This window comes from Macrotis lagotis, chromosome X, assembly GCF_037893015.1.
Source record: "Macrotis lagotis isolate mMagLag1 chromosome X, bilby.v1.9.chrom.fasta, whole genome shotgun sequence".
Taxonomy (NCBI): Eukaryota; Metazoa; Chordata; class Mammalia; order Peramelemorphia; family Peramelidae; genus Macrotis; species Macrotis lagotis.
The window spans coordinates 547,737,977-547,750,840 of NC_133666.1; the positions used below are offsets into that span (position 1 = coordinate 547,737,977).

General features: G+C 39.6%; 1 protein-coding gene across 2 annotated transcripts in view; it reads right to left on the reverse strand.

Annotated features, from left to right (window-relative positions):
- RAD54B (RAD54 homolog B) overlaps positions 1-6,710 on the reverse strand; it is a 121,708-nt gene extending 114,998 nt beyond the window's left edge. For both annotated transcript variants that reach the window (XM_074200226.1, XM_074200228.1), the window contains exon 1: positions 6,610-6,710. The gene's annotated coding sequence lies outside the window, so the exon portion shown is untranslated. The remainder of the gene's footprint in view (positions 1-6,609) is intronic.
- Positions 6,711-12,864: the final 6,154 nt, after the last annotated feature.

The window sequence follows — 12,864 nt, forward strand, 5'->3', positions numbered from 1 at the left end:
GAACCATTGGAAGGGATTCTCTGTGCCTCTTCAGAATTTTGATGTTTTTAAAGGATATTGAAGGAATTATATAAGAAAGCAGAGGTCCTGGAGGTAGACTGTTTCTCTTCTGAGGGCTTTTAATGGGAAAAGGATAAAAAGTATAAAATGGTATAGAAAAAATTAATAGGGGACAGAATTTACTATTTCTCCTAAATGGAGTGTGTAAGAAGTATACAAGCAAGGAAAGGAAGGAGCAGGGAGGAGACAAATATCAGATGACTATCACTCCTATCTAAACCAGATAAAGAAAAGTTGAATACACACAAACAAGCAAAGAAGCACAGACACAGATACACACTCACACAGAGTTTGATATAAAAATACATTAAACAAGAAGGGAAAGATTAAAGGAGGATAAAATATCATGAGAAGAGTTGCAAGCAAAACAAACTTCTTGATCCAGAAACAGGGGTTAAAAAGGGAAAGGAAAAAAAAAGAAAAGAACTAGAACCCAAGGGACTATTCATAAATTGAGAAGTAGCTGAATATTATGAATGCAATAAAATAGTTATGCACAAGAAATTACTAAGATGATTTTAAAGATTACTGGGGAAATAGTAACTAATACAGTAAAGTAAGCCTCCCTAGGAAAACATTTTATACAATGACCATAACTTTGTAAAGAAAAATTATTTTGAAAGACTTAAGAATGCTAATGAAAGCTACAACCAATCATATCTCCAGATGGTCTATGATGAAATATATCATTCACTACCTGACAGAGTGGTAATGAACTCAAAATACAAAAGGAGACATATATTTTTGGAAATGGCCACAGATATGCTTTGCTTAAAAATTTTCATTTGTTTAAAAGATAGGAGGCTTTTTTTTCTATTTTTAATAGGGCAGAGGGGGATAGAAGAAGGATAGCAACAATGAGGCCAAAAGAAGAAAAGAAAAATAAGGGAGATGATGAATTTTTTTTTAAATGCACAAATGAGTTCTTCAGAAGGAAATACAAAGAGGATAGATTTAAAAGTAATGAGCTGAATTTATAATGTGCTCTTTTAAGAGCAAGAGGTAAAGAATATAGATAGATTGGTGGTTTTATATACAATCCTTAGTATTCTACTTTGGAAATAGAATACATGTGGTTTGGGAGCTTTTTCTGTTAAAGCTCAAAATTTTAAAAACAATAAAATAAAATTTTGAAATTATTAAATAAATACCTGGAAAAATGAGAAGGAAGGAAGGAGGGGAGGGAAGAGAGTGGAATATTCCCAATAAAACAATTTCAGGGTTAATATTCCTCTTTCTCTCAGGGTTAAGAAATATTAAAGAAAGAACTATTATTCTTAAAATATTTCTAGAAAAAACCACTTGTCTTCCAAACAGGTGGCACACTCTCCTTACTTTTGATAAGACTACTTTTACTGACTACTAGAAGGATAGCAAACTTTTTTCTATGAGAAAAATCTCACATTCCAAAGAAGCTCAAAAGCCTCCTCTCATTTGATTATAAGCACTGAATGGGAAGATAGCAGACTGTTCCCAGACCTTGCATTCCAAGACAAGTAACATTACTTCAATAATACTCCTGAAAGTTATTCTCACCATCTGGATGGTGAGGTAATATTTTTATGAAAACCTTTCATTCTTTGCTTTATTGCTGAGGTAGATTTTCACAAGTAGAATGTAACTCTGAAGATTAACCAGTCAACAGAGAAGGATGATGGGGAGGAGGAGAGGATCGCATTAAGTCATATAATCTTGCTTAACTGTCAATTCTGGGTAGCTCCTTGATCTTCACTACCTTTATGAGACTTGGAGTATGCCCTTTTCTCGAGAAAAGCCAAAATTAACTTTTTTGCCCAGAGGAGTGTCTATATTTTTTGAAATAGATTTTTATCCCACACAGAGGGATGAATGAAGAAGGAAGAAAGGACTTTAAAAGATGCCTCTTTACTTTCTAGTATGACCAACAGCACAGGAAGATGATGACCCATTCTACAGTTAAGGAGCTGTGTGGGATAAAAATCCACTTAAAAAAAATAGAGAGACTCCTCTTAGCAAAAAGGAAAGTTTATTTTGGCTTTTCTGGAGAAAGGGGCATACTCCAAGTTTCAAAAAGGTAGTGAAGATCAAGGAACTGCCCCAAGGTGACAGTCAAGCAAGATCATATAGCCTAGCAGGATTCCTCCCTCCCTAGCCCCCCTCTCTTCCAACCTGATGGGTTAAGGTTTTCAGAAGTACAATCTTTACACGAAAAATCTACCTCAACAAAGAGAAGAATAAAAGGTTTTCATAAAATATTACCTCACCATCCAGATGGCAAGGGTATCAGAAAATTTCTAATGACCTTCTGTTGAATTAATGTCTGAGTATGCAAGGTCCTCTAAGGAACTCTACTATCTCTTTACTACTTATCAAACAAGAGAAGACAGGCTACAGTTCTCACAGTCTATTATCAAGTAGGTGGCTAAATAAGACTGCAAGGTCTCTTCTCTGGAAGTATTCCACTATTTCCCTCCCTAACAGAATCAATGCAAGATCTTTCCGGAAATAGTCCACTGTTTCACTCCCTAGCAGAATCAGGAGGATGTCTGACTGGGAATGCAAGGTCTCTCTCCCTCTTCTAAGAAGAGTCTAAGGGTAATTGTCTTTGTTTTAATGATTTTTAACCCTGAGAGGACTTCACTAGGCATACCAACTCTTAAGAGGGAATATTCTACTCAGAGCCACTAAGCATTAGGGATCTCAGCAGAAACCTCCAAAATTATTATAGCATACTAAGACCACACTCTAGTCAGTAAGTTCAATATATCTTTAATACTTTTGAAGCATTTAACATTATAGAGCATCTCTCCCTGTGGATGTTCTCTCTAGATAATATCTGTCTGGTCTCTCCTGCTCAATCTCCTTTGCTGGCTCATCATCTATGTCCTAATACCTCACTGTGTCTACATCCCAAGAGTCTGTTCTGAGCCCTCTTCTACTTCTCCTACCTCTTACAGTGACTTCATTAGTTCCCATGACTTCAATTATGAACTCAAAGCAAATTATTTCCAAATCTATTGCTCCAGTTCTAGTCTCTCCCCTAAACAACTATTCCAAATCACCAACTGCCTATTAGACATTTTGAACTGATGTCCCAGCCATCTCACACTCAAGAGATTCAAAACAGTACTCATTATACAATGTTCCCACAACAATATATAATGTCAGTCTTTTTTATCACATCTCTCTGCAAGTTCCCTTCTCTCTACTCCCAGGGCCACCAGTGCCATAAGTCCCCCCCATCTACAATCCATACTCCACATATCTAAGTGATTATCTTAAAGCACAGGTCTAACCATGTCCCTCCTCTGCTCAAAAAGCCTCTAGGATCAAATGCAAATTTGTGGGCTTTTAAAGCTTTTCACCAGGCTTACCACACATTTCTCCTCTTCATATATCCTTCAAACCAGCCAAACTGCAATGCTGCTCCTCACATACCTCATCATTGACTCTCTCTCTGAGCCTCTGTACAGGCTAGCCCTTAAATGCACTATTTACTTCCTCAATTCTGCCTCTGTACTCCAGGTCTCACAAAGGTGAAGATCAAGGAGCTGTCCCAAATTGACAGTCAAGCAAGATTATATGATCTAACACAATCCCCTCCTCCTTCCTATCATCCCTCTCTGTCAACTCATTGGTTAGTCTTCAGAGTTACATTCTACCTGTGAAAATCTACCCCAACAACAAAGAAAAGAATGAAAGGTTTTCATAAAATATTACCTCACCATCCAGATGGTGAGAATAACCTTCAGGATTATAACTATCTTATTGAAGTAACAGTCTATTTATCATCAAACAAGAGGAGTCTTATGAGCTTCATTGGAATGCAAGGTTTTTTCCTCATGGGAACAGTCTACTGTTCTCCCATTTATGACAGTTTTATCATCAAATAGGGTACAAACTAAAAATGCAAGGTCTCTCCGGAAATAGTCCACTATTCCCCCTCCCCCCCAACAGAATTGGGAGGGTGCCTGGCTTGAAATACAAGGTCTCTCTCCCTCTTTCTTCTAAGAATAGTCTAAGAGTAATATCGTCTTTGTTCTGATGATTTTTTTGTCCTGAGAGGACTTCACTAGGGATATTAACTCTTAAGAGGGAATATCCCACTCATGGGCAAATACACTGGAGTGGTTTATCATTTCCTTCTCCAGATCATTTTCTGGATAAGGAAACTAAAGCAATCAGGGTTAGTGACCTGTTCAGGGCCACACAGCAAGTAAATATCTAAGACTAAATTTGAACTCAGATGTTCCTGACCACAAGCATTGTGCTCTATCCACCAGACAAACCTTAATTGCTAGAGAGGGGGATGGTTAGCCTTACCTAAAGACCAGCCCACCTTTCTCAGTATAACCAAACAATATTCCTTCCCCAATCCTACAACTTTTTCTCTATGCTAGCCAACACCTATTTCTTTGTTGTGTGTTAATAAAGAGGCTCCCCTTCTTCCCTGGGGGTTGCTGACTTTGCTGGGATTTCCACAGTGACCCATTTTGGTAACAGTTAACAGTCACTGCTAAAAAACTGATCTAGTACGGAGTCTGTACTTCAGTATACCTTTATTGCATTTACAGAATTTTTAAGAGATTTGCCCAAAGTTAGGTTAATAAGTTGCAAAGCTAAGATTCTAAATATGACTTGACTATAAAAGTAATGCACTTTTCACTGCAGTGCCATAGTAAATAATGAGCCAAGAACCCTTAGTACCTGACACAAAGTAGGCATTTAATATATGCTTATTAATTAACATAATAGGCACTTAATAAAAGCCTGCTGACTTGACTAGGAGCCAGGAAGATCTAAGCTCAAGAATCCCAGTTCTGCCACTGTGGCTATATGATCACTTAACTTCTCAGTATTATTGGTCAAAGCTATCAAAAGTTCTGCCTGGGGGCAGCTAGATGGAACAGTGGATAGAGCACCAGCCCTGGAGTCAGGGCCTCAGACATTTACTAATTACCTAGCTGTGTGGCCTTGGGCAAGCCCATTTAACTCCAATGCCTTGCAAAAAAAAAAAAAAAAAATGTAAAAAACAAAAAGTTGTGCCTGCCAAGCTCCTCCATAACCAGATTAAAATGTAACTGAGAAATAGTTAACAAAATAAAAATACAATACAACACAGTTAATGTTAATTTTTGATTTTCTAAGTTAGTACATAAATTGAGTTTGTCCCCATGGCTCTAGACAATACTATGAAAACTACAAAATGCAGGTAACTTACCATGTTAGTGAAAAATGCTGACCTGGGAGTTCCCCTTACGGATAAGATAATAGGTCAATCACTCTTCTACTCTACTTCATTATGGCTCTATGATTATAGCAATCCTTAGCACCATCAGTCAACAACAGTTATTAATAACTTCATTAATAATTATAATAAATAATAATAAAATTAATAGTAATAACAATAGCTACTTCTCTTTAAGGTTTGGAAAGTGCTTTATATGTATCTCATTTGATCCCTGTGAGGGAGGAGCTATTATTATTATCATTATTATTATTATTATTATTTTATCCTTATATCACAAATGAGGAAACTGAGTTAAAACAGCTTAATTTACTTGGATATTGTCACTAGGCTAGCAAGTATCTGAGGGAATAAATGAAGATTTCAAGTGCAGAGTTCTCTTCCTCTATTAAGCATTTATTATGTCCCTCATTCTGAGCTAAGCACTGAGGATAAGAATAATAGTAATAAAACAGTTCCTGCCCTCAAAAAGCTTATGATGTAATGGAGAGAACATGGTAATAACCATATTAGAAAGGATGATAGATAGATGTAAAAGGATAGAAAAATGAATGGCTAGATAGGCATGATGAGATAAATAGAAGGATAGCTATGAGAAACATACAGATACAGGGGCGGCTAGGTGGCGTAATGGCCCTGGAGTCAGGAGTACCTGACACTTAATAATTACCTAGCTGTGTGGCCTTGGGCAAGCCACTTAACCCTGTTTGCCTTGCAAAAACCTAAAAAAAAAAACATACAGATATGAATGTATAGATAGATGATGCTTATGCTTCTAGAAAAGGAGCATAATATCAAGCAGATGATGTCGTGACACTCGCAGGAACTGGACCTGAGTGAGGGGGTGCTGTGGCAGGTCACGGGGCTCACTTTCTCCTCCAAAGTCAGGTGGATCCGGTGACCTGATATAAAAATCAGGACTGGAGATGGATGAATGATGAATAGATACGAATGGATAGATAAGTGAATGACAGAATAAATTGATAGAGGAATGGATGAATGGGTAAATGGGGTCGATATGGGAAAATGGATATGGATAAATGGACAAATGGAAAACATATATATATATATATATATATATATATATATATAAGTAATATATAAATAAATGGATAAACAGATAAAGACAGATAGAAGGTCGCGCGGACAGTAGATGGGTCAGCGAGCAGTCGGGTGCTCCGGGATCTGGGGGAGGAGCCCGTGGGCTGGGCCTGCCCACTCCCACCCCACCATCCGCCCTCTCTTCCACACAACCCAGAACCCGGCGCTCCTCTATCCCTCATAGGCCTCCGAGGCCTGCCCACCGCCCATCGGGGACTCACCGAGGAGGAGCACAAGCCCCGGGGCAAACCGAGCCCGACGACCGCCGCCACACTCGCCTCAGCCCAGCGGAGACTCAAACGTCCCGCCGACACGGCCGCCCGCCCAGCGCTCAGCCAATCAGCGGCCAGCCTCGCATTGCGCAAGCGTAAAGCCGTCTCAGGCGCATGCGTCTTGGGCAGCGCCCGCAGGGCGTTTTGTTTTGTTTTCGCTTTCAGCAGCTTGGCTCCGGCGTGATTACTGCGCATGTGTGAGTCGGTTGGCGGCAGGGAGGTGGGCGGGGTGGCATTTTGTTTCATTTTTGCCCTCTTTTTTATGAAACCGTTCCTCATTTTAGACTCTAGTTTCACTTAAACTCCTCTAGAGGTTTTTAAAGTATCTTGAGAATTGTATTTCGATATAATTTGCTTTTTAAAGAGCTTGAGAATTGTATTTCAATGTAATGGGTTGGCTTTAAATATTTGATGCGTTTCCAAGTAGGAGCGGGTGGGCGCGGGGCAGAGGGAGGAGCAGGCATGGCGGGGTGGCCCTTTGCGACATCGTGCCCCGGAGGGAGGAGGCAGGGCTAAGGGGCGCGGCCTCGGGGCGGGCAGAGTGGGCCGCGCCCCCCAAGAGCCGCGGGGTGAGCGCGGGGGGCGCCCTCATCCCTGAACCGTCGGGATTCCGAGCGGGGCGCCCAGCCTTAATACAGCAGAGGAGGCACGGCGGGCAGGGGCGGGCACAGATTGGGGGGGCGGCTGGGTGGCACAGTGGGTAGAGCCCGGGCCCTGGAGCCAGGAGGACCCGAGTCCAAACCCGGCCTCAGACTCGTAACCATGACCCAGCTGTGGCCTTGGGCGAGCCACTTGACCCCACTGCCTTGCAAAAACATAAAAAAGGGAAAAAAGGACGTGCCAGGTCAAGTTCACTTCCCAGCCCTCAGAGCTCGTTGCAGGAGCACTTTCTATTCCATAGCGCCCCCACCCCCAAAACCTGATTCTCATAAGGTGCCCCATCCCTGGATCGAACTGCTATGACTTGCTTTTTTTTTTTCCTTCGGCTCTCCTATTCACTTTATAACCTGACTTTCCTTTAACTAAAACACTTATTCCACCCCCCCCCCTTTTTTTTTTTAGGATGGGGTTAAGTGGCTTGCCCAAGGCCACACAGCTAGGTAATAATTAAGTGTCTGAGACAGGATTTGAACCCGGGTACTCCTGGACGCCAGGGCCGGTGCTTTATCCACTACACCGCCCCTACCACCCCCTTTTTTTTAGCCCAGTTTTGACACCTACGCTTCCCCTTTGTTCTGATACCATAAGTGCATATTCATTTGAGCTATATTCATCTTGTTCACTTCACTCAGCAAATTCAAAACTAATCTTTTGCTAAATTAAAACTAATTTTTGTGCTAAAATTCAGTTTTCTTTTCTTGCCCTGCAAAACGGAACATCCGGTTGGCATTCATTTTAATTTAGTATGAATTAAACCTTGTGAAAGCAAATCTGGTTTTCACTTACTGACTAGGCTTTTCTGTCTAAATCTGAATGGCAGGAAGAACTTGGAACCACATGGAAATTCTTGTTCTCAGTTGCCTGTCTTTCCAGTCTCTGTTGCTATTTCTAGATCAGCTGAAGAGATTTCATTAAGTGACACCAACGTGATTGCTTCCAATAAGATGCCAGGTCAACCTGATCTGTCCATTTGTGTTCAGTCATGGCCAACTCTGCCTGACTCTGGGGTTTTCTTGGCAAAGAGACTTGAGTGGTTTATTAGATAAGCAAACTCAGGTAAACAGTTAAGTGAATTGTCCAGGGTCAGACAACTAGAAAGTGCATGAGGATTTGAACTCAGAATTTGAAATTAATGGGTTTTTTGACTTCAGGTCAGGCTCTCTATCCCCTGCCCCAACTAGCTGCCCATATTATTTCTCTATTCAAAGTCCTTTAGTAGTTTGTATTTCTTTTTTGTGGGGTGGAGGGTTAAGGGGTGAGGAGACCAAATTTGTTGGGACACTATCCCTTCTGAAGAACCACATACTCCCCACCCTACTGCAAATCTAGTACAGAAGAGGAAAGAAAAAGATAGGCTTGCCCTTGAGGAATCTATAATCTGGTAGGGGAAAAAATATAAAAAGTGAATTGAAAATGGGTTTAGGGGACAGCAAGAATGGGACATGATGGAGCAATCTAAAGAAGTGCAACCAGGTGGGATATGAAAAGATATCTTACCTATGGACAGAGGTCTCCAAAACAAAATAGAAGTGCTAATGAGGTATGGCTTCTGGCACTGTTGTGATTTTTCAGGATTAGGAGATTCCTGAATAGACTCTGGTGGAGAACTCAGAAGTGCAGGGTTAAAATAAACCATTTAGAGCTTTATTTGAGACCCTGGGTAATTCATGATTTGCCCAGAACCACACAGACCAGCTTATATCAAAAGTGAAATTTGGACTAGGGCTTCTTGACACAGTTTTATATCTACTCTGTCTCTTGGGAACCTGGATGCTATCTTTTTAAGCTAATATTTTCATTTTTTTTTTGCTTTTCTTTTTTCTATGTATTTTCCCCTACTTACATTTAAAGATAATTTTCAACAAAATTTTGAGTTCCACATTTTTCTCCCCTCCCCCATCTTCCCTGCCTCTTCCCAAGTATAATCATGTTATATATATTTCCATATTGATGATGTTTGTTCTTTGTTCTCTAAGAAAATCATGACAAGTAGTAATCAGCTCAGGGGTATAGTGAATCTCAGAGCACCAGCCCTGGAGTCAGGAGGACTTGAGTTCAAATTTGGCCTCCAACACTTGACACTTACTAGCTGTGTGAACTTGGATTCATATCTGACCACTGGACACAGATGTTTCCTGAGGAGAAAGTGAGGCTAGAGACTTAATAGAGCACCCCTTCACTTGCTTTATTATGTAACATCACCTCCCTGATGTCATGGTCTTCTTAGAGAATGAAAGATAAAACATCATCTTTTCCATATTAATCATGTTGTGAAAGAAGAATCAGAACAAAAGGGTTAAAAAAATGAGAAAGAAAAAAATAAAAAAAATGAGAAAGGAAAAACAAATTTTTAAAAGTGAAAATAGGAGTGGCTAGGTGGTACAGTGGATACAGCCCTGAAGTCAGGAGCACCTGAGTTCAAATCCAGCCTCAGACACTTAATAATTACCTAGCTGTGTGGCCTTGGGCAAGCCACTTAACTCCATTGCTCTGCAAAAAACCTAAAATAAAAAAAAAGTGGAAAATAGTATACTTTGGTCAGCATTCAGACTCCATAGTCCTCCTTTCTCTGTATGTGGATGGCATTTTTCATCACAAGTCTTTTTTTTTTTTTAGAACGGGGTTAAGTGGCTTGCCCAAGGCCACACAGCTACGTATATCACAAGTCTTTTGGACTTAACTTTGATCACCATATTGTCTAGAAGACTAAGTTTGTCATAGTAGTTGACTATCATACAGTGTTGCTGTTAATATCTTCCTTCTCTTGCTCACTTCTCTCAGCATCAGTTCATGAACATCTTTTCAGGTTTTCTGAAATCCACCTACTCATGATTTCTTTCAGAACCATAATATTCCATCACATTCATATACATGTTCAACCGTTCACTAATTGTTGAGCATCCCCTCAACTTCCAGTTCTTTGACACCACAAAAAGAGCTGCTATAAATATTTTGTGTCTGAGGATTCTTTCCCCTTTTTAATAATCTCTTTGGAATACAGACCCAGTAGTGGTATTGCTGGATCAAAGGGTATGCACAGTTTTATAGCCCTTTGTCTCCAAAATGGTTGGATCACTTCACACCTGCACCAACAGTGTAATATTGTTCCAATTTTCCCACATCCCCTTCAACATTTATCATTTTCCTTTTTTTCATCTTAACCAATCTGATAGATATGAGTTGTTTTAAATTTAAGCTAAAGTCTTTAAAAGATCTCAGTTTGACTGAGGCAACTCCCATTCAGTGATTAAAGCTGGTAAGAAAGAAATGAAGCAAAAAATGGCCTCTTTTACATAATCAAAAAAAAAAAGTTTGCTCTGGACTGACTCTGAATGTAAATAACAGTTATTTCTCCCTTGACCAGAAATGGCCAAGATATGAGGGTCTTCACCTCCCAGATTAAAGCAATTAATGTATGTTTATTTGTTGACTGACTTGACCTTTCTGGAGGCCTTCCCTTAGAATTCAGTATTCTGTCCAGATTTTTGTTTAAACCCTAAGTTTCAAGGTTCAGCTCAGATGCTATCTCTTCTATGAAACCTATTTGAGCTTTGAAACTCTACATCCTCAATGAGGAGGAACTTTCATGGAGTCATCTAGGTTTCTCCTTTGCCTGTCACCCTGCTACCTGTAATAAATATTTGTTTACTTGGCAGTCCCTCTATTAAATTGTATGATCCTCGAGGGCAGGGACTTATAGAATTGAGGGATTATAAAAGAGCCCAAACTTTAGAGCACAGTATCAAGGATGGAATCCTAACTAGGACACTATGACCCTGGATGAGAAAGTTATTTCACCTCCCTGGGCTTTTTTCTGCTATTCTAAAACCTGCCTTTCCTGTTCTGAATTATATAACCCTAGAACTTGCTTCTATGACTTAGTTGGCACTATGCTATCAAAAAATGTTAGTCTTTATGAAGTTGCCCTGTCACAGTAACTCTGATTAGTACTAATCTCCTCAAAAGAAGACAGTTATGTCCTGTTAACCAATGTCTAGCACTTTGCATACCTACAATTTCAGCATTTGAGCCTGGAAACAAAAATCTGTGTTTTAATTTATCTTCCTGCTTTCTTCTGTTAATTATTTGAAGCCATTATTTGATTATAATCATAGTTGTTTTTGGAACTAACAGTCATTTAAAATTTTTAAATTTTGATGTTCCTACTTTGAAATGCTTAATGATATATTTTGTGAGGCTCATTTTCTTTATCTGTGAAGTGCATATTTACACTACCTGTCAGGATTGCTGTGAATAAAGTTGTTAAACCTTAAAGCACTATAGAAAAGGGAAGTGCTATGCTAAGTGGAATTATTCCAGCCCTGATATTAATGTCATAAAATGTCATGTGCTGATATTCATGTTGTCAAATGTCACACTCTCTATGGCTTACCATTCCTCCATTTTGTACTTATACTTACAGATTAGGTACCAGAAAGCAGCTGCTACTTGGGTTCTTCTTTTACATTGGGGAAAACACATACTTACACTCTTACTGTACTTTCCTTTAATGACTCTCCAGTAGACACAATCAGCCCTTACTTAAGGGCATTTAATTAAGATGGCACAGAAATAACAGTAGTTACTCAGCAGCCCTATAAACCTGGGGTACTCTCTACTACAAGTGCACACATTGTCCATATGGACTGAGAATTAGACTATAGGAGTAGGGAGGTGTACATATACATAAATATATATATATATATATATATATATATATATATATATAAGGTACAGGTGTAGCAAAGGCCATTGGTAGCTCTTGATATTGCAGGACTTGGAAATCTCTCTTCAGAGTCCCTCATGAAGTTCCCCTTAGGTTTAATATCTGTGCCAGGCAGGTGGTTCAGCTAGGTTCCTAGAATCTTTTCTCCCTTTTGCTACCGGTGATCACAATCCTTGAATCGCTTCCACTTTTAAGTGATTATCTCTGTGTGTCTGTCTATTTGGAGTATGTTGGAGTTCCTGTTTTGATTCATTTTCCATTTCTTGGCAAAAATATTGGAATGTTTTGCCATTTCCTTTACCAAGTCATTGTCCAGATGAAGAAATGGAGGCAAACAAGACTAAGTGACTAGCCCAGGGTCACACAAGCTAGATTTGAACTGAGGAAGAGGTGTCTTCCTGATTTCAGACTCAGCACTCTATCCATTGTGCCTCCTAGCTGCCATGGTTTTCCCTGATAATAAGCAGTCTCCCTTATTGATCCAGTAGGGAAACTACTCATTAGTTTTGTGACTAGTACTAAGAGAAAGAGATAAATCCCTCTCCTTCCCTGCTTCAGGGGTTTCTTCCAAAGGCAACTCCGAGTCTCTTCTATTTTCACACTCCTGAAATTTGTCCAAGGCTTGGCTATATGTCATATGATAAAATTTTAAACCCTTTAGGTGAGTCTAAGTGATGTTCTGGACATCTTGGTAGCAATCCTATTCTCTTTTTGATAGATCCTGATCTTTTCGTCCCCTAAAGTCTAGCATTAAATGCATTTGATTGGCTCAGAACTCTGATAAGTAATTCACTTTACATTTATCACTTTGCATACAT